At 40.8% G+C, this 27,467-nt stretch overlaps 1 protein-coding gene across 4 annotated transcripts in view; it reads left to right on the top strand.

Annotated features, from left to right (window-relative positions):
- Positions 1-27,467, top strand: part of KCNQ5 (potassium voltage-gated channel subfamily Q member 5) — a 919,416-nt gene that overhangs the window by 616,850 nt on the left and 275,099 nt on the right. The window contains exon 1 of one of the 4 annotated variants that reach the window (XM_033936066.1): positions 25,367-25,382. The exons of the other annotated variants lie outside the window; for them this stretch is intronic. The gene's annotated coding sequence lies outside the window, so the exon portion shown is untranslated. Of the gene's footprint in view, positions 1-25,366; positions 25,383-27,467 lie in introns of those variants that run through there. 4 annotated transcript variants of the gene reach the window in all.

Genomic DNA, 27,467 nt, shown 5'->3' with positions numbered 1-27,467 from the left:
GGGGGCATAAGATGAAGGGGAAAGGAAAGTGAATTCTTGGGACGGTCTCCCAGTGGTAGTGATGGAGATGAAGACTATATGTGAATTCAAGAAACCCTTGGCACATTGGATCTCTAAGGAAGAGGAAGAGAGAGCAGGAGGTAAGGATGAGCAGGCTGGAAAGACCATGTGATCTTTATCTGTCTTCATTCTTCTGTTTTTATATTTACTAGATTTGGCATTGGGGTTTGGTTTGGTGGAATATGTGTTCCATCAATGTGAAGAATCAGGGATATCAGGAAAGTCCTTAGAGTGGCTAAAATCATTTGTTCAAGACTAGGTCTCCTTGTGTGGCAGTAAACATCCAGCTGACCATACTTTTCACATTACTTGGTAGGGTTTCCCAGGAGTCATGTTTATTCCTGTTCTTGTTGTTTTTTAAAAAATTTGTGTCTTGGTAGCTGTTAGATGAACTGATAAATAAGGCTGGGGCTTACAGGTTTTATGTATGCAGATGATGTTCAACTGGTTGTCCCATTAGAAAAAGGATTGGCCATCAGTTTCAACCAGGCTGAATGATGGATTGTCAGCTATTGCTAACTGACTTATTCAAATCAGTTACTTTTGAATGTATAAAAAAACATAGAGCCCAATATTTAAAGGGGTTTAACTGAGTAGAAAAGCTTGAGCTGATTGGCTGCCAAAATTCAGTGGCACATATAGAGCAGGGGTATTGAATAAAGACTCTAATTGGCTAGTCAAGGGGCAATCCGTGGGCACAGTTTGGATGGAGCTGCTACTTAATCGCATAGGGGAAAATTTAGCAATGGGCACTAAGTGATTTATCACACCCTAATGATTAGCATGCACAAAACACTAAGATGCCCATAGGAGTATAATGGTCATCTTAACATTTAGCATGCACTAACACAGTTAATATGCACTAAATCGCTTAATGCCCCATTGAAGAATTAGTGACAATATTCAGTCCACTAATCATTAAACTAAGTAGATTAAATTAGGACAGCAAAAAGGCTGCCCTAACTTTATCTGCCGAGCTAACTGGACACCGGTCTGAATATAAACCAGTGTCTGGTTAACTTCCAGGTGACCACACCCACCTACATATTCAATGCTGGAAACTGGACAGGGCCCAGTATTGAATATCCAGGCTCAGTTCAGCCTGCAACAGCAAGCAAATTAAAAGCTGCAGACATCTGCAAGCTCAATATTGACCCCAGAAATAGTAGTAAGGGAAAATCCGATAGCAGCAACACAGGTAGTATCACAGTAGCAGGTATTTCTAGTTGTAGAAGGGATGTGTGATTTGAGATATTTTTTGGATTGGTGGTAGATGGGGAAAGGATAAGTCCAATGCATTGTAAGATCATTGTAGTCTTTTGTGTTCCTCACAACAATGTTGTTTCAGCTTCCTTCTCTTCAGATTATCATACTTAAATCTACATGTTACGTGACAAAATCAGGCTCGAGGAATGGGCATCAACATGGCAAATGAGGTTCAATGTGGATAAGTGTAAAGTGATGCATCATGTAGGTAACAAAAATCTCATGCACGAATACAGGATGTCTGGGACAGTACTTGGAGAGACCTCCCAGGAAAGAGACTTGGGAGTTATGATCGACAAGTCGATGAAGCCGTACACGCAATGTGTGGAGGCAGCGAAAAAGGCAAACAGAGGGGGATCACGAACAGATCGGAGAAGGTTATCATGTCGCTGTACCAGGCTATGGTGCGTCCTCACCTGGAGTACTGTGTCCAGCACTGGTCACTGTACATGAAGAAGGACACGGTACTACTCGAAAGGGTCCAGAGAAGAGCGACTAAGATGGTTAAGGGGCTGGAGGAGTTGCCGTACAGCAAAAGATTAGAGAAACTGGGCCTCTTCTCCCTCGAACAGAGGAGATTGAGAAGGGACATGATCGAAACATTCAAGGTACTGAAGGGAATAGACTTAGTAGATAAGGATAGGTTGTTCACCCTCTCCAAGGTAGGGAAAACGAGATGGCATTCTCTAAAATTGAAAGGGGATAGATTCCGTACGAACTTAAGGAAGTTCTTCTTCACCCAGAGAGTGGTAGAAAACTGGAACGCTCTTCCGGAAGCTGTTATAAGGGAAAACACCCTCCAGGGATTCAAGACAAAGTTAGACAAGTTCCTGCTGAATCGGAACGTACTCAGGTAGGGCTAGTCTCAATTAGGGCCACCGCGTGAGCGGACTGCTGGGCACAATGGACCCAGCAGTGGCAATTCTTATGTTCTTATGTTGTTAATTATTCAGGTCCCTCTCTATGCTATTCTTTGCTTCCTAGTGTTTTTGACTTTTCTAGTTATTTGGGGTTTTGTAAACTTCTAAAAACTTGGATCTTTGAACAAGTATTTGCTGGAGTATAAACCTCCTGATCTCTGAAAACATTTTATTTTTGCTCTTTGTTTTGGTTATACAGTATTTAAATTGGTTTTGTTAATTTAATTTTTCACATTTACATTTTGTAAAATTTAAGTTTAATTAATTTTGTTAACATTTACATATTGTATTGCAAACTGTTTTAAAACTTTACTGTTTTAACTGGTACCGGTATATTAAATAATTATATTAAAAAATGAGAACTATTTGGAGGTTGTGTCCATTTCTCGTAGGTTCAGATTTGTTTTGTTTAGCGATAGAAATATCTGAAATACCAGTATGATTTGTGGTTTGTTTATTCATGATTAACTGCTTTTTATCCAACAAATGGATCGAGGCAGTGTACATAAATATAACTAAAAGAGAAGAACTCCATAACAAATCGACAGGAAAGAGCAGACATTCTCTATTTCTGGTCCTGTCTTGTGGAACGCTTTGACAGGTTTATTGAGATTTTGTGGAAGTTTCTTACATTTTAGAAAATTACTGCAGACTTACCTTGTTGCACAGGCTTTTTTTTGCTAGAGGTACTTTTCCCTGGTTATGATGATGTAACTTTTCTTTCTGATACCCCTATTTTAATTTGTTTTATTTATTTATTTTTGTTGTTTAGATATTTGTAGACATGTACGTATGTCTTTGATGCTGTGTATGTTAATTGTGAACTTTGGTTAAAAGTGGATTATAAAAGTTTAATTAAGTAAATAAATAAATATTCACCCAAAGAAGAACTTCACAAATCTGTCTCTTCTCACAAGTCTCCATCAGGGTCAAAGTCAAGGAAAAAAAAAAAGGAAACCAGCGGATTATTGCAATGAATTGCACGATGGCCTACCTAACTGGCCATTGTGAAATAGCATTTACAGGTGGCACAAAATCTGACAGGTAAAATGATCTTGTGATGATTGAAAGTGGGTATCACATTGGCATCTTCTTTGTTGAGAAAATTGGTTGCCATTAAAGTCGTGAGTCTGTTTTTAGTTATCGTGTTTGGCTTTTAAAGATTTATGAGGTGAACGACCAGAGTACTTGGCTGAGCTGCAAGAACCAGGGAAACAGGGGCATATTTGAATATGCAGTTAAGCTGTTTCGGCAGGTGAAGTTGTAAGCTTGGACACTTTCTATTGTAGCCACAAGACCAGAATGACTTCGGATTGAGAGAAGATGTGATCTATGAGAAACTTTGAAAAGAATTGAAGATGTGGTTGTTTCCTAAGTGACGAAGTGATATTTTTTGAGTGGAATGAAGAGTGTTCATTCTTGTGAGTGTGGGAGGAATTTGTGTTACGAGCATGGTGTACGGGTGGGTGGAGTGTTGTTATTATAGTTTTATTATACAAAGGCGTGATGGCATTTTTCGGCACTACTTCGATCATTTCAGTTGAGATGAATAGGTGGTATATAAAGGAGTAGCTTAATGGTTAGTGCAGTGGAGAACTGGGTTTGATTCCTACCGTAGCTCCTTGTGACCCTGGGCAAGTCACTTGCCGCAGGGACTCTGCGGTCGGGTGGGGGGTTCAGGTTTTTCGCAGGCTTCTTGCCTGAGTTTTTTACTGAACCTTCCTCCCGACCTGCATGAGGAGCCTGTGATTAATGGCCTATAGCCTGCTGGCTTAAAGTATTTGGCTTGGAACTGCTGTTCCACCCTGTGTGTCTGAGGCTCGTCTTGATTAAACATTTTGAGAAGGCAGTGACAGTTCACAGCGGAGTGACTTTTTGGTCAATAAATTCAAAGCACAGCCAGGTCCCTTAAAACATTATGTTCGTCTTCCAAAAAGCCAATAGTCAATCAAAAAATGATTCAATTTCTCTTATAGTCCCAGAAGATAAAGCTGCCAGATATCATGCTGCACTCCTCGCTTTACACCACTGAAACCCCCAAAACGACAATGGCCGTTTTGCTTTTTTTTTTTTTTTTTAATTCATTTTTTTAAAATAAGTATAACACAATATACAATAAGTATAACACATAATACAATCATTTTATACTTTAACATTACTTATTATACCATCAAATTATAGCTTTCATCAAATATCCCTCCCTCCCTTATATCCAACAAGTAATCATAAACAAAATAAATCATAAAATATTCCACCCCCACCCCCACCCCACCCTGGACGTGTATGAACAAAAGGGAATTAATATTTAGAGACATATAAGATCATGAAGGGCATTGAGAATGTGGAGAGAGACAGATTCTTCAGCCTACGGGGAACTATAAAAACTCGGAGAAACTAAAAGGGGACAGGTTTAGAACCAATGCCAGGAAGTACTTCTTCACTCAGAGGGTGGTGGATACCTGGAATGCACTTCCGGAGGGTGTAATAGGACAGAGTACTTTACAGGGTTTCAAAGAGAAATTGGATATATTCTCGAAAGAAGAAGTTATTGAAGAATATAGATAGGGAAGATATAGGATGAAGAAGGGTACAGTTAGAAGGATATAGATAAGGTAGAAAAAAAAAAAAGAATTGAAGGGATAGAGGGGTACATACAGAAGACTACTACGCAGGTCCTAGACCTGATGGGCCGCCGCACGAGCGGACTGCTGGGCACAATGGACCTCTGGTCTGACCCAGTAGAGGCACTTCTTATGTTCTTATTTATTCTATGCAATAATTTCAATCTTAACAGTATCTTTAAAAAAAAAAAAAAAAAAAAGCTGCTTCGGGGCTGGAGGTATTCGAAGGAATTCCTTGACTTGCTCATGGCAGCACTGCTCAATTCAAATCCTAAACATTTTTAGGCTCCCTCCCAATCCCTCTGACATCATGCATAGCCCCCTTCACAACCTCCCACCTCAACAGGTCAACTAGGGTACTACACAAGGGTTCCACAAAAGGTCATAGCTACTATTTTCAGGAAAATGTCACTAGAGGCAGGAGTGAGGGAGTTCCCTCCTGCCTCTTTCACCCTACTGGACCACTAGCAGAGACCTATCTTGACAGGGAGGTGGGAGTAGGGATCAGAGGAAGAAAGTTGACCTGTTGGGGGTGGGGGAGGTTGAGAGGGGGAGCTATACATGACATCAGAGGGCTTGGCGATGGGGCTTTATGGACATTGTCAGGGGAGTGGAAGGGGGATCAGAGGGTTTTTATGTGTGTCCTGGCTGATATTCCGTGCCAGGCCCACATAGCTAAGCTCTCCTAAATTTACCTGCTTAGCTATGCATTTACTAGCACTAAATATTGCTGGTACCTGTATAACTCCTGACTTCTCCCTAACGCCACCCACAGTGCCTGCTCACTTTTTGGGAAGGCATGTGGTGCTATTCAGAGGCACTGTCTGGTTAAATGCTGCCAAATAGCATCACTTAAGTAAGTGGCGGTTAATAATTTAACTAGGCAGGAGAGGTTCCTGTCCACTTAAATTACTTTCAATATCGACTGCCCAGTATTTTACATATAAGCTCCAACCGACAGAGAAAGAAGGAATAAGGGGTACCCAACAAGAGATATACAGAATTAGAGGGCATTGAACTTTTAAAAGAACCAAAGCAGAATGAATGATGGGAAGGCATAGGGTGAATTTGTTAGAAAGAAGTTGATTGGGCTTATTTCAGTAACATTGTACATATCTGAAGCCAGACTGAATTTAATCAGGAAGATAATAAGAGATGGGGACACTGTCAATGCAAAGCTAAACCACACAATTATGAAATCTAAGAAAACGGAGACTGAACTGGAGAAGCAGGAACCAAACAATAGGCCATGACAGTTGGGAAAAGTAATAGATGTCATTTTATAAAATAAATATTTTATTTTTAATTCTTTATTGATTTTTAATCAAAAACAGTGTCATACAAATGAAAGAACAAAAGATATTCCACATATTCCACTATTATCTATACAGGTAACATAAATATCATTCAATAATTTCATTTTCCTGCATATAATAATATCATAATATATCCTAATATACAATACAAATAAAGAATAAAGTTACCCAAATATCACTATCAATATTTATTCCCCTCCCTCCAACCCCCCCCCCCCACTCCCCTGGATGTGTAAAGATAAATAAACCAAAGAAAAGAAGAGATATGATGAAAATACATTATTATGTTTTTACAAATTTAGTCAATGGGCTCCAAATTTTATTAAATACCTCACTAAAACCCCTACATTCTGCGTTAATTCATTCGTATCTGTATGTAGTACACACATTCATCCACCAAAATTCTATCATGGTTTTTCCAATTACTTGTAATCAATTGAATGGCTATACCTGTTAGGATCATAAATAGACGACTCTTATATTTATCTAGAGTGGGTTTCATATATAAAATTGTTCCACAAATTATAGCCTCATATGACATTGGAACATTTGAATATTGAGAAACTGAATTAAAATAAATGACCAAGGGCAAGGGCTCTCTCTATGCCATGAGAAAGAGAAAGTGGCTATGGTGGTCAAACGAAGCCTATTTTCCGTAACAAGGCTAAGACCACCAAAAAGATTGCCTTGAGGCTCGAGGGTGTGGAGCCAAACTGCAGGTCGAAAAGGTTGCTGGCTATTAAGAGATGCAAGCATTTTGAGCTAGGAGGCGACAAGAAAAGAAAGGGCCAGGTCATTCAGTTCAAAATGCCTCCTTCCATTGCTTTGAGGCATATTGGAATAAAGATATTTGAAACTTTCCTCTAATAAATAAATGTGTGATTTTATGACTAACTATGAATCAATCATTTTTGGCAACATTTGTCTCATTTTAGAAGAAAAGCATTCTTCCTTTTATTAGCTACTAGCTTCTTCCTTTTATTAGCTACTAGCTGATCACCCGGTGTTGCCCGGATATAAATTCCCTTGAGGAACATTCACTTGAGGATTAATATCACAAAAATTTTCAGTTTTCACTTTCTTTTTAGGCTTCACCACACCACAGCTGCACTTCCTTATATACTGTTAAATGGCTGTGCGACATCATTCCCGAAGCTGACAATTCTCCTCCTCTCTGCCCCCCTCCCTCTCCCCCATACCTCTAGTTGAAGTTGTCTGCGGCATTGCCCAGATATAAATTCCCTTGGGTTTTGGTTTACATTCACTTGAGGAACATTCGTTTGAGGATTAACATCACACAGATTTTAAGTTTTCAGTTTCTGTTTAGGCTTCACCACACCACACCTGCACTTCCTTATATACTGTTGACTGTGACATCATTCTGACTGTGTGACATCATTCCCCAAGCTTCACACCATTGGTCCATCTATATATTTAAATTCTGATGCATCTATGTGTGTGAACCCCTTTCCTCCCCCACAGTATTTTTCCCCAGATAGTAAGTGATATGTATACCAAGTTTGGTTGAAATTTCTCCATGCGTTTCAGAGTTATGCTGGAACATACTGTACATACATCTGATTTTATATAGAGAGATTGTGGTGAAAAGCCTGGCTGCTTGATCAATTGATTTTTCCAGGTCCTGGTGGAAAGAAGATAATTCTACCAAAAACAACATTTCATCTCAGCCAGCTGTATCCTTCTGGAGCTATTTTTATCCTGGTTTCTAATTCCTTTTTTACTTAAGCCATTCCATAGATTTATGTTTGCCTCTTCCAAGTTTCCTGTACACTTGGCAGTCATTCTACTTTTTGCTCTGGTGGTCCTCATACAATCCTCTCTAAAACATTTGTTTCGGCTTTAGATCATAGAATTTTCATCGTTTTAATGCTCTTCTCCAGTTCCTTACACCAGGGCTCTTCAAAAAAGTTTCTGCACTTTCATATTTTCACGGGAAATGTTTGGGGCAGGAGAAATGGTAAGAGGGCATATCATAGAACATCATGTGACTAGTCAGCCAGGCAAAACAGGGTGATTATGTGGAAAAGTAATGCAATTTGCTTTTGAAATATATAATAACAGTGTTTTAAAAATATCAATGTGGAAACTTTTTGGCAATCCCTTGTAGACCTTACTTGGAGTACTGCATTAAATTCTGGTCTCCTTATCTCAAGAAAGATATAGCAGCACTAGAAAAGGTTTAAAGAAGAGCGACCAAGATGATAAAGGGGATGAAACTCCTCTCGAAAGGTTAGGGCTTTTCAGCTTGAAAAAGAGATGGCTGGGGGAGATATGATTGAAGTCTACAAAATCCTGAATGGAGTAGAATGGGTACAAGTGGATCGATTTTTCACTCTGTCAAAAATTACAAAGACTAGGGGATACTCAGTGAAGTTACAGGGAAATACTTTTTAAAACCAATAGGAGGAAATATTTTTTTTACTCAGACAATAGTTAAGCTCTGGAACACATCACCAGAAGTTGTGGTATGACTGGATAGCGTAGCTGGTTTTAAGAAAGGTTTGGACAAGTTCCTGGAAGAAAAGTCCATAGTCTGTTATTGAGAAAGACATGGGGGAAGCCACTGCTTGCCCTGGATTGGTAGCATGGAATGTTGCTACTCTTTGAGTTTTGGCCACATACTAGTGACCTGGATTGGCCACCGTGAGAACAGGCTACTGGGTTTGATGGACTATTGGTCTGACCCAATAAGGTTATTTTTATGTTCTTATATTATAGCTTTCAAAAATTTTTAGAAACTCATTACAGTAGACCCTCAGTTAACCGGCACCCATTGGGGATTGATAGATGCCAGATAAATGTAGTTTCTGGTTGCTTGAGAGTTACTATTATAAATAGACCTAATACTATATCCCCCATACTATGCCATACCATAAACTATTCCATACAAACTACTGGACATGTGGTAGGCAAAGCATGGGCGTACTCTGGTGTGGCGTGCCAAGTTTTCATATAAATTTCCACCAGAAATTGATTTTATTTTTATTTAAAGTGTTACAGTATTTCAGAGATTTTTTTTCTGGTTGCTTGAGAGTTCTGGTTAATTGAGTTCTGGTTAACAGAGAGTCTTCTGTATTTTTAAGTGATTTAGGGCTCCTTTTACTAAGCTGCAATAACGTTTTTAGCGCACTCAGAATTTTAGAACACGCTAAACCCGCGCTACACGGCTAGAACTAACGCCAGCTCAATGCTAGCATTAGCGTCTAGCGCCCGTGGCAATTCTGTGCGTGCTAAGCGCGCGCTAAAACCGCTATCGCAGCTTAGTAAAAGGAGCCCTTAATGTAAATTTGCTGAGAACTTTGATGTATTATTTTTAAATATTGTTGTCTACCTAGATGTATCTTATTAAAATATTGTCATCCACCTAGAATCTGATTAGAGATTAGAGCAGACTATAAATGTTATATAGATTAGAATACAATCGCACTTTCATTGTAGTATTCCCTTGCTGAGATTATACATTTACTACAATGGTATCACCACGTGAAGATTTTCAGCAAGACTTGGCAAGAGCAGTTTATTCTCTCCCCCTCAAATATGCCCCTAAATTCACTGGCCTTGAATTTTATGCTGTTCTCCCTGTTTTTAATGAATGAATCAGTCAGTGTCAGCCTTGCATTCACAAGGTTATAGCTTCTTTATGAATCATGACAAGTGCTTTTTTTGGAAGTGCCAGTCTAATAAAAACATTTTGGATTATACCTTTTTCAGTAGTAGCTACATTCAAGTACACTAGTTATTTCCCTCTCCCTAGAAAGCTCATAACCTAATTTTGTACCTGAGGCAATGGAGAGGTGACTAGCCCAAGATGACATGGAGCAGCAGTGGGATTTGAACCAGGCAGTAGTATAGTAAAAAGGGGAGGGTCTACCCTGGGCGCCACCTTGCTGGGGGCACCGGCACCCGTGCTTTCTGTTCCCCCCTCCCGCTCTTTCCCACCCATCCCCATCGTGCAAGTGCTCCTCTTCCCTTCCCTCATCCCTCTTCAATCTTCCCGGCGTAAACTGTATCACGAGCTTGCTGCCAGCATCAGGGTCGGCTCTCTCTGATGTCACTTCCGGGTCCCCTGCCTAGGAAGTGATGTCAGAGGGAGAGCCGACACAACACAGGCAGCAAGTTTGTGATGCTGCTTGCACCAGGAAAATTAAAGAGGTATGGGGGAAGGGAAGGGGGTGCATGTATGGTGGGGGAGGGAATGAGCGGGGGGGGGAGGTAGAGAAGAGGGCAGGGCATCCTCACTACGCCACTAGAGCTAGGCACCCTAGATAAGAAGCCTGCGGCTCTAACCACTAGGCTATTCCTGATGAAGGAATGAGCAATGCCAGAGTGAAAATCCAATGGATGTCCCATGGTACAAAACAGTTCAGTGAATATGCAGTTGCTCCAGCTCAATTTACCCTCTTGCTTTCTGTATGTGGTGAAAAGTCAATATAATGTCTATTACCATAGTAGGGTGAATAAAAGCTCAGACTCCTTTTCCTTATCTAGAAGTTTTTCTCATTAAGTAAAATCAGATTTGAAAATGTCACTGCTTAACTGTGATTGAATATTATTATTTCTCTTGAGCTTTTCATAGTTTTCTTGTTTGAGCATTATATTAAAGTCCCTTTTTGTTTCCTCACAGCTGAATTCTTTCATGCTTGCAGTGATTCTGTAACCCCCCCCCCCCCCCCCCAAATCTCCCTGAAAGCCATCTTGTCCAGCACATCAAAGACAGGCCTGCAAAATTCTTGGATAAAGCTTTGTGCTTACTTCCTAGGGAAAAATGTGTTTCTTGAGTATGTCCAACATAATACCATTGTGTGATACTTCCAGAGATTTTATCACTTTAATGAACAGAACAATATTTGTGCTCATTGTTCTCTAGAGAGATTTACCTTGACAGGTTTTATGCGCTTCCCAGTGAAATGGATCCTGAAATTATATGCTGCTGGCACTTTGCTTACTCTCTGGAGAGCATGTTTTTATTTCTGTATATTTGAGAAAGGGGTTTTTTTTTCATCTTTAATATCTACTACTTTTTGTTAAGTAGACCTTTGGTTCTCAGCTTTGGTACTTGAAGCCATAAAAGTGGGTGGATACATGGTGTGACCTCCTAGTGAAAGTGATGAACAGAAACCTGGTAAAGGAATTCAATAAATCAGGGGATAAGTACAGAGGATCCCCAAAGGAAAGAAGTGATGGGGAGGCTGGGAATAGATCAGGGTCTGTGGTATTACACTAAGCGGATATGTAGGATGGACTCATGGTCCTTTCTGGCTTTCAAATTCTATGAGAATGTTAATAGCAGAATTGGAAGTCTGCAGTCTTACAAACCACCCACCCTTCACTCCTTTGAGAGCAGAGGCAAAGTAATATGTGATAAGAATAGAAGAAAGACATGCCAACATTATGGCATTCATCGCTGTTAGCACTACATGCCAAACTATCTAACCAAAGTTTAAGGCTGGCTTCAGTGTCTATTTATTTTCCATTGCCTTTCCTTCCAGCTAGTAGACAACAGTTGTGTTTGCCGGGTAAGACTGTACCCATGGAGGGGCATAATCAAAAAAAAGTTTAAGTCCCCTTTTAGCCTAAGTCAGTAGACGCTGAAGTTGGCAGCAGGGAAATGTCCATTCTCAAAAAAAAAAATATCCAAATTGAGGGTTTTTTTTGAGAATGGCCTACTTTTACGTTCAGCAATCTACTGGCCCAGACTGCCACTATGTCTATCCTTACACCACATTCCCGACCCAAAAATTGCCCAAGACCCAAACGCCCAAACCCAGACCTTTTAGGTGAAGGAGGGGCAAGTCCTTCGCCTAAAAGCAAGATTCTGTAACCGGCATCTATCAAAAAACAATGGCAGTTACAGAATCCTGTAACTGCCCCCAACACCACCCCAGCAATGATCATGGCAGGATAGATGCCCATTTTCTCCTGCCGGCACCCCCCACCCCGACAAAACCAAATACCGGCAGGAGGGAGCCCAGGCCCTCCTGCCGAAGGTGCACACCAGACCCCCCCCATACCGGCAAGAGGGATTTCAAGCCCTCCTGCCGAAGATGGCCCCTCCAGCCCCCACGAACACCCCCGAATGCCCCCCCCACTAACCCAACCCCCCCCCCACTACCCTAGTACCTCCCCCACCCCCACTAACCTTTTAGTTGACTGGACAGATGGGTTCCCAGTCCAGCCGGCAGGCCCGCCATCCTCGAAATAGCGGGACTGCCCCTTCCCGGTGCATTGTGGGATGCACTGGGAAGGGGACTAGGGCCTGATTGACCCAGGTGCCTAAGACGCCTTAGGCATCTGGGTCAATCAGGCCCTAGGCCCCTCCCTGGTACATCCCACAATGCACCAGGAAGGGACAGGTCCGCCATTCTGAGGATGGTGGGCCTGCAGGCCGGCCAACTAAAAGGTTAGTAGGGAGGTTCCTGGGTAGTGGGGGGGGGGCAGATTAGTGGGGGGAGTTCATGGGGAGGTTGGGTTAGTGGGGGTACATTCAGGAGGGGTTCACAGGGGGTGAGAGGCCGTCTTCAGCAGGAGGGCTTGGGCTTCCTTCTGCCGGTATTCGCCGGGGGGGGAGAGTTTGTCTTCCGGCAGGAGAGCTTGGGATCCCTCCTGCTGGTATTGTCGGGGGGTGGGTTCGGGGGTTCGCCTTCTGGCAGGAGGGCTTAGGATCTCTCCTGCTGGTATTTGGCCTGGGCTCCTGCTGGTATTCGGGTTTATTGAGGGGTGCTGGCAGGAGAGATTGGGCATCGTGGTTGGTTCAGGGGTGGATCGCGATCACGGCAGGAGAGATTAGGCATCTCTCCTGCCACGATCGTTGCAGTGGGGGTTGGGTAAGTTGCCGGTGCTGCTGAGCTGATCGCTGAGTGGCCCCTATTCGGAACTTATACCTATTTGGTCTTGGAGGATGAGATGTACAGCATCAGCATCTATGAGACAAACATGTTGGGGTTTTTTTTGTTACATAGAAGTTTTTGGACCCCTGTTCATTTATAGAAATTAGATAGTTCTAAATCAAATAGATGCTGGCACTGTCATCTTGAGATTGGGACACTGGATCATCTGCTCTTTTATAGTCCATTAATACTTACTTTCTGGCGTTCTATTTGGGGTCTTATTAATATGATTCTGGAGACTGTAATTCCGCTATCTTATGATATGGTAATTTGTGGGACATTGGTATCCCCCAAGCCACTACTTGATAAATATAAAAATAGATTGTTGGGAATCATGACTGGGATAGCCATCCAAATGATCACAAAAAATTTGGAAAAGTAGGATCGTCTAAATTTTACTTTTTTGGTGGCACACGTTATATTTGAGTTATAGGTTCAAGAGAACATTTTCTGATCAAAGGGGTAACAATAAATTATTTAAATTGACATGGGGTCCATTGACTAATTTTATTAATAATTGAATGATACTTCCATATATTTTTGTTCATTCCTTACACATCCAGGGAGGAGGGGGGGAAGGGGGAAGAAAATGTGTTGGGATTGTTGAAAAGATGGATGTAATATTGTTTGATTACTTGATAATATTGAAATAAGGATGGGAGGGATGAAAATAATTTTTATGGTATTTATTGGAAGTTGTAAGTGTCTTTAAGTTGTAAGCTGTGATTGTCTTTAAGATATTTTGTAATATACTCCTGTATAACACTGTTTAAGTCTGAAAAGAACCCTGTTTTAAGTGTATATAAGGGCATTTACAAAAAAAAATATATTTAATCCAGCTGGTATACATGCAAAAGTATATGCAGTGATGAGAAGGTGCATACGTTCACATGACCCACGTGTAAGCATGTACTAGGATAGAGTTTGGGCATGATTTCCTTATATGCTTCATAAAATACTTGAGTTTGCATGTACTTTACAAGCTGATGTTTATGCTTGCCATTGGCTGAAATCGAGATTGGTTTCCATGCCGGTTGTCTCCGGGGCCAACAGAGCAATAGAGCAGCCTCTTAGCCTCTTAGCCTTGCCCTTTTGAGCTCATAACCTCTCACTGAGGATTCACAGAATAATAATTTATAATCGTACCGAGTACTAGAAGTCAGTATTGTGGTTTTTATTATTATATACGGTATTTTTGGGTTTCTCTTCAAGTACCAATTGGTTCTCAGGGTATTTTCTCAACTGTTATGCTTGTCCATTGAGCAGGCACAAATGTCAACGACTTCAATTTTGCCACAATTATTACCTGTTTACTTCTGGTATTTATAAAGGCACACAGGCAGTGATGCAAATATATTCAACTTCAAATTAATCTTTTAGGGGTCATTTTACTACATAGTAACATACATAGTAGATGACGGCAGATAAAGACCCGAATGGTCCATCCAGTCTGCCCAACCTGATTCAATTTAAATTATTTTTTTTTTAATTTTTTCTTCTTAGCTATTTCTGGGCAAGAATCCAAAGCTTTACCCGGTACTGTGCTTGGGTTCCAACTGCCGAAATCTCTGTTAAGACTTACTCCAGCCCATCTACACCCTCCCAGCCATTGAAGCCCTCCCCAGCTCATCCTCCACCAAACGGCCATATACAGACACAGACCGTGCAAGTCTGCCCAGTAACTGGCCTTAGTTCAATATTTAATATTATTTTCTGATTCTAAAGCTTCTGTGTTCATCCCACACTTCTTTGAACTCAGTCACAGTTTTACTCTCCACCACCTCTCTCGGGAGCGCATTCCAGGCATCCACCACCCTCTCCGTAAAGTAGAATTTCCTAACATTGCCTCTGAATCTACCACTCCTCAACCTCAAATTATGTCCTCTGGTTTTACCATTTTCCTTTCTCTGGAAAAGATTTTGTTCTACGTTAATACCCTTCAAGCATTTGAACGTCTGAATCATATCTCCCCTGTCTCTCCTTTCCTCTAGGGTATACATATACATATACTAAGGCGCATTAACCAATTTAGCGCACGCAAACGATTAGCGCGCACTAAATGGTAATGCACCCATTATATTCTAAGGACATGTTAGCATTTAGCATGCACTAATCGTTTACACATGCCAAATCGATTAGCGTGCGCTAAATCAGTTAGCGCATGCTAAATCGGTTAGTGCGCCTTAGTAGGAGGACCCCTTAGTTAAAAGCTTTGGAGTGGGGAGGGAAGGAGAAATAAACTACCAAATAATTGCCTTCCAGAATTGGTTCATCATTTTATTTTTTAAAAATCTTTATTAGTTTAATGAAGATCGGTGATTCTCACTTCTGGTTCTTTCAAAGGTCTGATTTTTATGTATTTAATTTTCTATACTGTTCTCCCAAGGGAGCTCAGAATGGTTTACATGAATTTATTCAGGTTCCCTGTCTGTCCTGGTAGGCTCACAATCTATCTAATGTACCTGGGGCAATAGGGGGATTAACACCTCCCCCCTTATAAAAGTGCAAAAGAGGTTTATAGCGCCATCTGGCGTGTTGAATTGTCTGCACTGCTCCGACACACTTAGGAACTCTATGACTTTCGGAGCAGTGCAGAGCATTCAGTGTGCCAACCGGCGCTAAAAACCTCTTCTGCACTTTTGTAAGTGACTTGCCCAGGGTCACAAGGGTTCAAACCCACAACCTCAGGGGACTGAGGCTGTAGCTTTAACCACTGCGCCACACTCTCTCCAGGGCATCAACAATGAATTGATCAAGTATGGCTGCATAGATGTAGTCTAATAAGCACGTTGGTTACTCTGAAAACAGAAGCCAAGACAAAAAAGAAAGCTAGGGGTACATTCTAACCCGGCAAAAACAACTGTTATCTACTAGCTGGAGGGTGGGTAGTTTGTAAGACTTGCAAACTTCCATTTTTGCTATTAACACATTCATAGAATTTGAAGACCGGAAAGGACCATCAGATTTTCCCGGGCATCTGGTAACCCTACCGATATTAGGTAGGGGGGGGCCTGCCTCGATGCAAAGTTCCAAAAGGAGCAGTAAGAACATTGAAAATAGAAACTGAGCCCCTCAAAGTCACTCTTTTACATTTGTTCCAAGAAAAAAGAGACAGTCAACTGTGGTGTCAGAGAGGCACTTGAAAAGTCAGTAGTGTTTTATAATGTCATTAAACACAACTCATCCCTCTGAGGAGACACCAATAACCCTGAATTATTAAATATTGTCATTTTGGCACATCTTTCCTTCTTTGTACAAGGAAATCAAAACAAAAGTTAAGTGGTAGGTGTCTCAGTCAATTTATTTCATATTTTAAGGTTATTGTCCTGTATGTTTGCGTTGAAAAGGAAGGTGAAAGAGCATGTCATTTTAAATGGAAGTTACAGCGTAAATTTGCAAGCCGCCTTCTATGGAAGAATGTTTGTGCTCTATACAGCTCTTGTCAAACATTTTGAATATATGGTAATAACCTTTGGTGTATCTCATTTTCTCACATAAACAAGTCAAGTAGAAACTATAAATGATGGAAAATTTAAGCCACATGGCTTCCATTATTAAAGCTGTTAAAGTGTATTATTTTCCACACTGTCAGCATTCTGTTATCTGCCTTGTTGGACAGATTGCTTTTTAAGGAGCATACCTTAGTCTCTCTGTATATAATGATCCCTTTATACCAACCAGTGATTGTAAGCCTTAGGTTCGTTCTGAAGCTAACTGAATATTGAGGTGTGGATTTCTCGGCACAAGTCAATACTAGGCATGTTAATGTTCCGCCTACATTATGTAACTCAAACACTGAAAAATTGAAAGCACAAAATTACAGTCACCATTAGGAAGGGCAAACAAATCACACAGGGGTTCTTTTACTAACATGTGGTAAAATCTGAATTTGTCTTAATGCAGGATTTACCTGTGTGAAAGCCCAGATTTGATGTGGCACATTTTAGGCCATTTACTTTATTTATTTGCAGGTTATGTGCTAATGTTCCTATTAGTACACAGAACCTGCAAACAATTAACACGGGAGTATGTACCGTCTTCTATTTAGGAGGCGCTAGGTGCTTCTTCGTTAACCCCTGTGTTATCCAGTTAGCACATGCTAAACCTAACATGCTAGCTGGATAACATGGAAATGCCCCTTCTCCACCCATGACATGCCTCCTCCTCCTCCTCCTCTTAAAAATTAGAACTTCTAAACAGGCAAAACACCACAAAACACTTTAATGTGTTTCTGCCATAGCCTGTTAGCGCTAAAAGTGCATAGGTAAAAGGACCCCATAAGCAGGGTAGGATTAACCAATAGGCCCAGTAGGCACATGCCTAGGGCCCGAAATGGTCGGGGGGGGGCCAATGAAGGAGGGCATCAACATTGTTTTTTCCAAACGGCGATGGGCCCCTCCAACATCGATGGGCAATGCGGGTCCCCTCCCCCAATCAGCAATGCGCCCCCCCCTGCCATCGATGGACAGTAAGACAAGCAAGCAACGCGGATAAGAAAGGCAACAGGAACTGTAATTTTGCAAGCGGTGCTGCTTGCCCAAAGCTTCCCTGTGACACAGCTTCCTGTTTCCGCCTGGGTGCATGAAAGGGTTGGGCGGGGCAGGGGGCCCAGTATACTTGTGTGCCTAGGGGCCCTCGATGAATTAATCCTGCCCTGCCCGTAAGTTCTAATAAGGTCATATGTTTTGTAATGAAGTCTTGAAGATGGAAGGCACTGGATCTGTCCCAGATTATACAACGGTATACAACTGTATTTTGAGTGATTAAGGCAGCAACATTGGTGCAATTCTGTAACTGGTAATGGAACAAAGGCACCTATTTTCCTGTATAGAACAATAGCCTAATAGCAAAATAAGAACAGAAGAATAGCCCTACTGGGTCAGACCAGTGGTCCAAATAGCCCAGTAGCCCGTCCTCATGGTGGCCAATTCAGGTTACCAGTACCTGGCAAAAACCCAAACAGTAGCAATATTCCATGCTACCGATCCAGTGCAAGCAATGGCTTCCCCCATGTCTGTGTGCATTTAAGTACCAGAGATATCTGCATAAATTATAGTATTCTATACACCCAAGGGCAGGACTTACACATAGTGCTTAGAGCTGTTGCCTCGGCACCCTGAAGTTGTGGGTTCGATCCCAGCTTGCTGCCTGTGACTCTGGGCAAGTCACTTAACCCTCCATTACCACAGTTACATTGTGAGTCCGCCGGGGCAGGTACGGAAAATATTTAAGAATGCTCGATTACTTTTCAATGTATTGTAAACCACTTTGGGTGAATCTCTTCATGAAAGGTTGTTAATAAATAAAATATCTCAAGATATACCTAACCGAGTGGTACAAATAGCCAATATAACTTCAGTAATAAAATAATCCACTCTATTGGGGGGAGTCTAAAATAAATGCAAATTTAGCGTGCTTATCTATTTGTCCATAATCTGTATTTCTAATTCAGGAAAAAGGCCTCAGAGTTTGGAACTCTATGCGTGGAGTGCATAATCAAAAAAACCTTCTAAGTCCCCTTTTAGCCTAAGGCCCTATACGCTAAAAGTAGCAGCAGGGAAAATGTCCATTCTCAAAAAAATGTCCAAAATGAGGGGTTTTTTTGAGAATGGCCTACCTCTACGTTCAGCAGTTTAAACGCTCGGACCACCACTATGTCTAAACTTACAACACATTATCAACCAAAAAATAGCCTAAGTCCCAAACACCCAAAACAAGACCTTTTAGGCAAAGGAGGGGCCAGTCCTTTGCCTAAAACCTGGATTCTGTAACCGGCATCTGTCAAAACCAACACTGGTTACAGAATCCACCATCACCCCCCCCCCCCCTTAACGATCGCAGCAGGAGAGATGGTTCATCTCCCCTGCTGCAATCGCCCTCCCCAACTGCCGTGATCGCCACCAACCCAAACTGCCACAACCTGCGGCAGGAGAGATGCCCAATCTCTCCCGCCACGGTTCATGGCAGTTCAGGGGAACGGGTGATCGCGATAGCGGCAGGAGAGATGCCCAATCTCTCTTGTTGAGACGCAATACCCCACCCCCCTAACCAATATGGGCAGGAGGGAGCCCAACCTCTCCTGCCCACGGCGACCCCCTGAACCAATATGGGCAGAAGGGAGTCCAACCCCTCCTGCCCATAGTGACCCCCCCCCACCCCCAAACCAATACGGGCAGAAGGAAGCCCAGGACCTCCTGGCCATGATGTATCCCCCCCACAACCACCCCCAAACCCCCAATTCTAATTGGCCCCCCTGAACCCCCGATTGCCCCCCTCACTCCGCGACCAACCCAGCCCATGTGCCTAAGGCCCTGCCTACAGGAGGGGCCTAAGGCAACTGGGCCAATTCCGGTTGCCCCAGGTGACTAAGGCCCCTCCTGTGGGCATGGCCTTAGGCGTCTGGCCCAATCAGGCCCTAAGACCCGCCATTTGGAGGATGGCGGGCCTTCCAGGTGGACGTGCTTGGGATCCGTCCATCTGGCCAACTGATTGTAAGTAAGGGGGGGTGAGGAGGGTGTCAGGGGTGGGGGCTGCGGAGTGATGGGCCGATCGGGGGTTCACGGGGGGCCAATCGGGGGTTTGGAGGGCAGTTGTGAGGGGTGCGTAGTGGGCAGGAGGGCCTGGGCTCCCTCTTGCCCATATTGGTTTGGGGGTGGGGGGTCGCTTTGGGCAGGAGGGGTTGGGCTCCCTCTTGCCCATATTGTTTCGGGGGTGGGGGGTCGCTGTGGGCAGGAGGGGTTGGGCTCCCTCCTGCCCGTACTGGTTCCAAGGGGGTGGGGTTGCATCTCGGCAGGAGATATTGGCTATCTCTCATGCCGTGATCGCGATCCCCTGAACTGCCCAGAACCACGGCACTTCGGGGAGAGGATCGTAGCAGGGGAGATGAGGCATCTCTCCTGCCGCAATTGTTGCGGTGGGGGTTGGGCAGGTTGCCAGGGCCGCTGAGCTGATCGTGGCAGCTGTGATCAGCTCAGTGGCCCCCTTTCGGCACTTAGACCTGTTTTGACTTGGTCTAAGTCAAAACGTATAAGTTCCGACTTAGGCAACCTGCTCAAGATTTTGATTATATTTGCTGTGCGATTAAATCTAGATCAGCCTACCTTCCGCCCACCTCCCGCCCTTTCTCCTCTAAAAACACCTCTTTTCGCTCTAGGCATTTAGAGGTAGGGGAAAGGCCTAAGCTGGTTTTAGATACATCTAAAACCAGCTTTGATTATTGGTACTTGGACAATCTGACTTTTTGATCATCCAAGTACCGATTTAGGCCACTTTTTGGATGTTTTTTTTTTATTATTATTATGAGCCCCATAATCTTATCATAGACTAGCACTGTCAGCGTAGTTAGAGTACATACTTTTGCTCCATAATTCAATCATTGGCCAAAAAAACTGATTCTCTATATTTATTATTTTTTATTTTTTTATTTTATAACTTTCAATCAATTAACAAATTATTCTTATTCATTTAGGACCTTGTTTTTAGAATTCACTTAATTTGTGAACTTATGCAATAGACCACCCCAACGATTTGAAAAATACCAACAGGTGATTACTTATCTTTAGCACTCTCTTTTCATATGTGCCATCTATTAAACAGCCGGAGCCATAACCGGAACCAATAAATATATAATCAGATTTTTTGGCCAATTATTGAATTATGGAGCAAACGTATTTACTCTAACTATGCTGACAGTGCTAGTCTATGATAAGACTATGCATAGAGTTCCAAACTCTGAGGTCTTTTTCCAGAATTAGAAATACAGATTATGGACAACTAGATAAACACGCTAAATTTGTGTTTATTTTAGACTCCCCCAACAGAGTGGATTATACGATACTGAAGTTATATTAATAAATAAAATACCCAGACTATTACAATGTGGACACCCATATGTCAAATATGTGCTGTGTAAGATAGATGTGTATATACTAAATAGGTCTTCATTGGAATGTTGGCATTTACATAAGCTTTATACTAACAAACCTACCAAAAGAAAGATGGCTAATAATATATATATCAAAATCTTTCCAATATAAAAAGAGAAATTTGGCATTTGCATAAGAACATAAGAATAACCATGCTGGGTCAGAACAATGGTCCATCTAGCCCAGTATCCTGTTTCCAATATTAGTCAATTCAGGTCACAAGTATCTGGCAGAAACCCAAATAGTAACAAAATTCCATGCTATCGATCCCAGGGTAAGCAGTGGCTTCCCCCATTTCTATTTTCCTACACAAACTTGTCCAAACCTTTTTTTAAACTAAGCTACGCTAACCTCTGTTACCACATCATCTGGCAATGAGTTCCAGATCTTAACTCTTCGTTGCGTGAAAAAAATAATTCCTCCTATTTGTTTTAAAAGTATTTCCAGTATTTTTGAAAGGGTGAAAAATTGATTCATTTTTATTTGAAATATTTTTATTGATTTCAACCTCAGCATACAGCAATAGAGAAAACAGTATCCCTATCAAAAGCATAACATCCAAAATTGTTTCACTTTTCTTTTTTTTTTTTAATGACTTGTTATTGACAGTGGTAAAGAGAACGCATACATGGAGTCCAATACAACAAAGTACAGGCGCAATGTAACTCAACATGCATCCTGATAAATCAAAAAAGGAAAGAACTGGGGTAACCTGAAAGAAATCAGGATGCTACGATATATATACAATAAATAATAGGCTACTCTCCACAAACCAAATTTTTTCGTAGAAGTAGTCCCAGTCTGGCATGCTAGCCCCATGCACCTATCTCCCACCAGTCAAGGGCGTAGCCATCATCCATACCACACAAGCACTCGCCCCCCACCCTCTCTTACCCCTAGCCCTCCCCTTGATTTTGTAGACCTCAATCATATCCCACCTCATCTATCTCTTTTCCAAGCTGAAGAGCCCTAACCTCTTTAGCCTTTCCTCATATGAGAGGAGTTCCATCACTTTTATCATTTTGTTCACGCTTCTTTGAACCTTTTCTTATGTTCAATATGTTTATTGATTTTTTTTTTTTCAAAAAAGGAAAATTATAACATACATGACAGTAATTGAACAACCAAAGATCCCAAAGTAGAGCCAACCAGATACAATGAAAGCATTCACACCGGAGTTACAGAAATACGTCCACATACATGTCCAGAGGAGCTCATATCTTAAGAGCAGACAAAGTATTAAATCATGGGGCAGAAGCTGCATCAAATTTTCTTGCTAAGCATATTAAATGCCACCAATGACCATATTGTATACCCACAATTGACTTCCAATATAATAATATTATTTTAGGTACCAATGCTACTAATATGTTAACAAGGCACTCAAGATATGGACTAGTAACCATGGGAGCAGCCAATGATCTTAATCTCAACCAAATGAAACAACAGTCAAACTAAAGTACAACAACACTACAATGAAAAATGTTTTACTTACAGTAAGTTCACTCCAAGAGGGAAAGAGTCCTCAGCGACCTCAGCTACAGATATTCAAAATCTTTATCTGCTAGCTCTTAGGGTTCAGTGTCATTCGTTGGTCTCCCAAAACCCTCTATATGGGTTTTTTTAAATCAAATACAAAAAAATATGTTGACAGTAAAACACTTTGGGGTCCTTTTACTAAGGCGCACTAACCAATTTAGGGCGCGCTAAATGCTAAGGCACCCATTATATTCTATTAGTGCCTTAGCATTTAGCACGCGCTAATCTTTAGCGTGCACTAAATCAGTTAGACCGTGCTAAAACGGTTAGCACACCTTAGTAAAAGGGACCCTTTAGTAACAACTATTGTGACAATTCAAAAGAATTCCAAAAGAATATTTTGTACTTGTCCTGTAACGTCTGTATTAAATTCATCACAAAAATTCAACCATCCAACGGAGCCCGTTTTACCCTTTACTGAAGGGCTTCATGAGGGAACAATTGCAAGTGCATATTGTCAACATCTTCCAAAACTCAACCACCCTATATACATTTTTCTATGGACAAAATATGTGTTGTTAAAACACGTAAAATCAAAAAATGTATTATTTACCGCCTTGTGAAGTAAACTTATGATGTTCACTGGAATCTTATCCAGTCTAAAAGAACAGGTTTTTAAAAATGATGTCCTCATATATTAGACATTCACACGTGCATTGAAAAGATGACATCATCACACTAAACAAACTATATACCAAGAGATAGAATTCCATTCAATCTTTGAATTCAAACCATGGGACTCCAAAGATTTCAACACAAAAATCCATCATTTTTCTCTTTATCTGTGTGATCTTACCCGGTCTTCCCCTCTCTTAGGAACCAGTTCAATATCAATCACAAAACTTTTCAAACTTGAAAAGAACTGAGAACATTCTCCACAGTGCACAACCAATGGTTCATATTTGATTTATGCTCACATCCTCACACTTAAACTTCTGGATGTCATCCACACATAGATCGTCAGACAAGAGCACTGGCTTGGGTAAATCACAAACTTGGTCTTGAAATTAGAAAATGGTTTCAAAACATATTTAGTGCCATCTAGTGGATTAACAAATACCTTAATTTGTAACCTTATGTCACAAATTCTGCAGGAACCACACCTTAAATGTCCTTTCACAGAAACCCTGTCTTTCTTTTGATTACTGACAATGGCAGGACTCAAAACATCTTTTAAATTTTTACTTCTGGGGGGGGGGGAAAACCTATTCTCAGTTCTTTCCTACAAAATACAAGCTGAAGTTGCATTATATTCCAATTATCTTTAATGATTTTAGTTGGTGATAATCCAACCAAAGAATACATCAGCACACATGTCATCAAATCATCATTCCCATGCTGTTTGGGCTGGAAACTAAAAAGTAAATCTCTTAAATTCAGCTCACTTATAAGCTCTTATAAGAACTTTCATAGGATAATCTCTCATATGTAATTTGGTTATCAATGCATTAACTTGTGTCTTAAAAAACGTATTATCTGAACAGTTTCTTCTTATACGCAGCATTTGAGAATAAGGAATACTATCTTTTAATCTTTGTGGATAATAACTGTGATACATTAACAATGTGTTCTTATCTGTTGGTTTCATAAGTCTGAAAACACTATCCTTCTGTGGTACCAAAATATCCAGAAAGCTGATCTGATAGAACTATGTGCCATGAAAGTCAAATGTTCATTACATGAATTGATCCAAGTTACAAAAGATCTTAATTATTCATGACAAAAAAAAAAAATCATCACTAAAACATTTTTTTTCTTTAAAAGGAGAAAATGGTAACCAATCTTTCTCAAATGCTGAAACATAAAATTCACTACTAAAAGAGCAAAAGTAGCTTCCATAGCTACACCAGAAATTTGTAGATATAATTTGCTGTCAAACTGAAAAAAAAAAGATCTTTCATAGCTCTTATAGAAAGACTAAGCAAAAATTCAGATGGAATTAAATGTGGCCTTGGTCTAGAATAGATTCTAGAGTTGTATAGATCACAATTAAAGAATCATCTTGAGTAATATAAGTGTATAAAGACTCTATATCCAGAGTGACCACGAGGAAAGGAATACTCTCAGAAGGAATGTTATCCTGTTCAAAAAATGAGTGGTATTTCTAGTGTATGATGGTGAATCTTTTACTGCTGTACTTAAAAAATGATCCAGAAAGATGCTTAAAGGTTCCAAAACAGAATTTCTTGAAGACAGAATGAGGTGTCCAGGAGGATCCTGTAACCATTTATGTATTTTAGGTAACACATACTAAATTGGAGTAATCGAATGTGGTTTATTAAAAAATCTAAAATCACTTTTAATCCAAAAACTTTTTTTCAATGCAATTTTAGTAATCTTCTTAATGACTCTCTAAACACTGTGTAGGATCTACCTTCAACTCTTGATAAACCTTACAATCAACCAACTGCCTATAAACCTCCCTTAGATAAGCATCTTTGTCTTGTAAGACCACTGCTCCTTCTTTATCAGCTGTCTTGACTACAATACTAGAATCACTCTTCAGATCATTTAAAGCTGTCCTTAGATTCCTTGGTAAATTGTTGAAACTCCCAGAATCCCACGCCATCTATTCTCTTATGTCTCTCTTCACTTTTTGCTTAAAGATGCTGACAACCGGATCAAATGGACCTGGTGGACACCAATTAGAAGGTTGTATAATGGATCTATCAAATATACAAGGCCAAGGATCTCAAAAAAAAAATAACAGTTAAGGTTAAAGGCATCTTTATATGACAACCATCCTGTCTCATGATCCAAACCTTGGTCCAGAAGGGCTTCAGTTGATAACATTCAAAGATCATGTGAGCTGAAGTGCCAGGAAACTGTAAGTAGTGCCAGCACTTATCAGAAGATAAATAATCTGATGTAGCTTAATAAATGTCTAAACAACCTGATGGGTTATATAAAACAGCGACTGCGCTATGGAGGTTGATTTGGTTAGCTTAAAAGCAGACATTCAGAGGTTGTCTCATTCCAACTGATCCCATGTAGATCCAATGTCCTTTTCCCAAATATCCTGAAGAAGACGTATTCCCATATTTATGAGATATCAAGATTCTGTACACATAGGATGGAGAGTGTCTAGTTGACTGCAGAAGGTGTATCATAGGGAATAAGAATGGGGTTGTAGAGATAATGGCAGGCAGGTTAGAGAGGGCTCTGATTATAGTACTGAGTTGGAGCTGTTATTATAATGCATTGTATCTGGGAGAAGGAAGATATTTTGTAAGTCTCAAAAGGATTTTGAACCAGATGATGACAATACATACTGAAGTGTTAATATAACAGATGCTGCCCATTTCGGCCAGTATGGTGGAGATCCATTATGGATTAAACCATGAAGATTGAGCAGATGAGGATTACCAAGGTGTGGTGGTAATCCAGATAGTACAGATAGGGCAAATTGTATAATTAGATTCAGTTTAAATTTAGCTGGGAGAGCACACCTAATCAAGGAAGGAAATTGTAATGGAGAAGAATGGTTGATTTCAATCTGTAACCATCGGAGATGAAGTTAAAAAGAGTTGGATCCAAACCAGAGATTAGTAGCGTGAAAGGATAAGTGACATGATAAAGATAGAAGTCTTGAAATTGAACACCTCCTTTTTGGCTGGGAGCTATTCATTTTTTTCAAGGAGATTCTAGGAACCTTGCCATTCCATAAGAAGGAACTCATTTTTTGGTCCATGTGTTTATAAAATGTCATAGGAGCTAAACAAGGATGCATCATTAAGACACAGGAATACACATCATTGTGATGACCTCCATTCTATCCCACCAAGACAGAGAGGAGACCAATGTTTGATATGAAAATCAATTTCCTGAAGACGTACATTCCGTTTTTTGATAAGGGTTGTCTCCAAATCTGAATAAAATTGGACCGCATGGTATTTCACACCTTTTGAGCCCTATTATAGGTTAATAACTGCAATATGGAATTTTAAACAATCAACATTGAGATTTTTTCCCCGTTAACCTTATGGCCATGGCAGTAAAGGATTGAGTGGTTTGCATCAGATGAGATAAAGATGATTCTACTTCCAAAAGATAGACTACCATATCACCTGCATAAAAGGAGACTTTTGCTTCCAACCCATGTAAAGAGATTCCTGTAGTCAAGGTGGATTCTCTAACCACAGTCATCAGAGGTTCCAGTGCCAGGTTGAAAAGTAGAGGTGACATGGGGCATCCCTGCCATGTCCCTCTGAAAATATGGAATGGAGATGAAAGGTCTGAGTTCACACAGATCCGTGCAACAGGTGCTTCATATAGCTTTTGTATTATTCGTATAGTAGTAGGGCTGAAGTCAAACCATTGCAAGGTTTTAAATAAATAAGGCCACTCCACCCTATCAAATACTTTTTCAGTGCCCAGAAAAAGAGCTGCTAGATGCTAGAGGGGAATATATTGTCGGGGCCACATGGAGAATGTGAAGCAGTAATCCGGTACTGGAAGAAGACAGACACCTGGGGATAAATCCCGATTGATCTGAATGGATGAGATCTATTATCACAGAAGTAAGACACTTGGATATATCTTCATAGATTTTGACTTCCACACTACCGGTAATTAAAAAGATTGATCTATAATTCTTGACTTCAAGTGGATCTCTGTCAGGTTTAGGGAAAGCCATTATCATTGCTTCTGCAAAGGAACTACTAACAATAGTATTATATTGTAAGAATCTAAATAGTTCAAGCAATTTATTGTATGAATATTTAACATGAAGCAACTTGGTGTAATTCACTAGATCAGCTGTAAGCTCATGCTGTTGTTATAGCCTCTGTATGTCTCTAATTGTAACAGGGCTTGAGATTGTTTTTTCCTTTTTATGAGCAACATATCCAATAATATGGCTCCTTAATGTAGCTTTGTACACATCCCAGAACAGTGATGTAGAAATTAGAGG

This window comes from Geotrypetes seraphini, chromosome 3 (genome assembly GCF_902459505.1).
Source record: "Geotrypetes seraphini chromosome 3, aGeoSer1.1, whole genome shotgun sequence".
In the NCBI taxonomy this organism is placed as follows: domain Eukaryota; kingdom Metazoa; phylum Chordata; class Amphibia; order Gymnophiona; family Dermophiidae; genus Geotrypetes; species Geotrypetes seraphini.
Note: the sequence above shows the minus strand (reverse complement) of the source record. Positions and strands in the feature narration are given on the sequence as shown.